The sequence below is a fragment of the Rhagoletis zephyria genome, unplaced genomic scaffold (genome assembly GCF_001687245.7).
Source record: "Rhagoletis zephyria isolate East Lansing unplaced genomic scaffold, Rhagoletis_zephyria_1.1 Rzeph_scaffold_35099, whole genome shotgun sequence".
NCBI lineage: Eukaryota > Metazoa > Arthropoda > Insecta > Diptera > Tephritidae > Rhagoletis > Rhagoletis zephyria.
The window spans coordinates 1-3,472 of NW_016192154.1; the positions used below are offsets into that span (position 1 = coordinate 1).

At 33.7% G+C, this 3,472-nt stretch overlaps 1 pseudogene; it reads left to right on the plus strand.

Moving 5' to 3' along the window:
* The first annotated feature begins 227 nt into the window (after positions 1–227).
* LOC108354332 (facilitated trehalose transporter Tret1-2 homolog) lies at positions 228–1,497 on the plus strand (annotated as a pseudogene).
* Positions 1,498–3,472: the final 1,975 nt, after the last annotated feature.

Below are 3,472 nucleotides of genomic sequence, written 5' to 3' on the forward strand. Positions count from 1 at the left end.
GCAAAAAAAAATTAACACTAAAATCGAATGGGCTACAAAACCGCGTACTAGAAAGATTTCTAGAAATTCTGAATAAAAAATTGAAAGTTTTATGAAAAGTTTTTTGAATATTGTGAACTTTTATATAAAGTATGAAACTTTGATTTATATATATACTTTATATTATAGAACGAACTATTTTTTCATAAATGATCCATTCAAAAATTTTTTTTATTAAAATACNTGGCATGACTGGTGGCGGCACATGGGTGGTCATTCCCATCTATATCGGAGAAATCGCCGATCCAAGGTTAGTTGCGCTTCTTTTATTTAAGCTTATTAAATACTTTACTCCTCATTCTTACACCAAACATAAATAGCATACGCGGTCGCCTCACTTCACTCTTTACGCTCACGCTCAACGCCGGCATGCTTACCGGCTACATACTAGCCTCTTATGTACCCTACCATTGGATACCAATCGTGGTATTACCACTGCCGGTGCTATTTCTTGTAATCGAATTCTACTTGCCCGAAACGCCATCATACCTTTTGCGTTGCGAGCAGGAAGCGCTTGCGGAGAATTCACTAAAATTCTATATGAATTACAAAGCTTCAGCTAAGCTTGAAATCGAGCAATTCAACATGAAATTTGCGGAGTTGAAAAACGTGATGAAGAAGCAAAACACGCAAGCGAATGCGGTCACAATACGCGACTTCTGTAAGTTTAGTTAAATTTAATTTAAGATATCTCTATTAAAAATAAAAAAATAAAAAACAAATCATAATGACGCTCATTTTCACTTTCGCAGTCACCAAACGCGCACTTAAATCCATAAGCATTGGCATCACATTGATGTTTATCTACACTTTCAGCGGCAGCTTTGCCCTGCTCAGTTACATGTCGAGCATATTTGCGGCAGTCAAAACAGATGTACATCCCGATACGAATACTGTCATCATTGGTGTGGTGCAAATTGTCGGCGCATATATGGCCATTAGCTTGGTGGATCGTTATGGCCGCAAAATTTTACTCATGACCTCCACAGCGGCCGTGGGTATTTGTCTGTCCTCTTTCGGCATGTATGCTTACTTAGCTGAGAAAACTAGCGTAGATCTAACGGCGTATCGCTCATGGCTACCAGTCATGCTTGTGGCGCTTATTATACTCACTGCCAATATGGGTCTCCTACCTGTGCCTGCGGTTGTGATGGTGGAGGTACAGCAAGCAAAGGTAAGCAACATGAAAGCTTGAAATAATATATGACCCTAAAATTATTCTATATTTTTTTTTTTTACTTTTTCAGATCCGTTCAAAGGCTGTATCCTTCTGTGTGACAATATCGAGCGCTTTAGGCTTTTGTCATGTTGAAAATCTTCCTGCCATTTCTGCATGCTTATGGCTTAGCGGCAACAATGTGGGCTTGCGCGTCATTTGCTGCTTTTGGACTACTCTATGTAACTCTATTCGTGCCAGAGACTAAGGGAAAGTCCATGAATACAGACGAGGAGAAGTAAAGACAATGATTGAGAATATAATTTCTACCTGCACATATTGCACGCGCTCTTCCAAAGAGTATAAATATTTGCATTAATTAATCGTAAGAGGTTATTTATGTCAAACAAATCTATCTAATTTTATTTTAGATCTGCCTCTCTTGAAGAGGGTGTGCGATGTATATATGGTTAATTGATGTAAATATTGCTTAAGATATTGACGTCCCAGAGACACACTTAAGCGAACCTTTTCACAATTTCGGAATATCTAAATCACTTCTTTTTGAATATGTTATAATTTGGTATTGAACAATAACAGCGAAAGGATTAATTGTTCACATTCTCATTTTTGAATTAAGTTTTTTAAGAGCACATGCCTATAATTTAGCTATTGTCATTATTAAAATATTGATGAATAGGCCTTGGCTTAGTAAACAGCTCTTACAGAAAAAAAAACTGAAAAATTCATATAAAATGATGTTCAAAAAATGAAAAAGATTACTCCTATAAAATTTTCTTAAGTCAGTTTACACTTCTCATGAAAACTATGTTTGAAAAAAAAAACCGAATAATCAATCCACCTAGAACATACATAAACATGTTTGTACATATTTGTAATTCCTTAAAATTGTTTAACAAAATTGTTATTTAATTGAATTTATTATACATTTTTCTTTTTTTAATTTTACTTAATTACTATTCATCCGTTACACATACTTAACTTTTAATTTTTTGAGTTTTGAATTTTTAGTTTAATTACGAACAAAGTAAAAGATTTTAAAATAAGAGGTTTCAAAAAAAAAAAGGATTCACAAGTCGAAAAATTAAAAATAAAACATAAATAGTAAAGGCAATTTTTCAAATAACCTAGTATCAAAATCTTTTTTTCGTTCTAGTTACTTCATATACATAATAACTCGGCCATGTTTAATCCAAATATTAAAAAGGAAGACAAAAAAATTAAATGTTCATGTTTTCCGCTTAAAAAAAATATATTTCGGCATTATCTCACTGTCCTATCTGTTCATCAACCTAATTCAGCTATTGCTGCGCCTAAAAGTATGCAACTTAGCATGCTGGGAATTCTTAAACACCTTATAAAATAATTAAGTTGTATAGTTGCGTTTAGTTGTTGGTATCCCTAAGCAAGATCATCGTAAATATTTATATAATAGTGCAATTTCAATGGCAACGAAACGTTCCACTTCTGTGAAATTTTAAAGACCTTCGTTTATTTTTACAATTAAATGGACAATTAAAAGAGTAAGGGCCAAAATTTCAATCAACTATACTTTCTCAAGCCAATAATTTCACTCAAAATAATCTTGGAGGCTGAACTCCGAACTTTGGCTTAACTTTATACATTAAACTCAGTTCACAATNATGTAAGTATTGAGGTACAATACAGCTTATTTAAACGCTTTTACCAAAGAAGAAAGAAAAGGTTTGAGTGCATGACGTTGGGTAGTTGAAAGAGTAGAAAGAATGGTTAAATAAATTTTTAGTTGACGTTAAAGGGTAAAGTACCTCCGCACGTTTCATACATATGTACATAGTTGCTGACTCATTTAACCATGAACTTCAAATTGGAAGTGATCATTGTTGTTATTTGAATGGCTTTATGTTTTCAGCAAGTATGCATTTCATTTAAGGGAAAACGTGTGTATGCAGAAATACATACATAAGTATGTATGCACATAAAAATAAGCATGTAATGCATGTGCCGCTGAGCCAAGGGGCATTTGAAAGGTTTCGAGCGAGTAAAATTGAAAAGTAGTTCTGTTAGCTGGAAAATTTGTTGACAATTAGTACCAGTTGGAATATCGATTTATCCGTATTCGTATAAGCAGGCATAATACTACTTGCGAAATTTTCATAAAAAATCTATGTATGGTATATATAGATTGTTTAACCAATTTGTATGACTCTAGTTCCGAAATGCCTTATAACTGCTAGAATTAAACAGCGGCAATAGAGAGGAAGAAAGAGGGGGGCG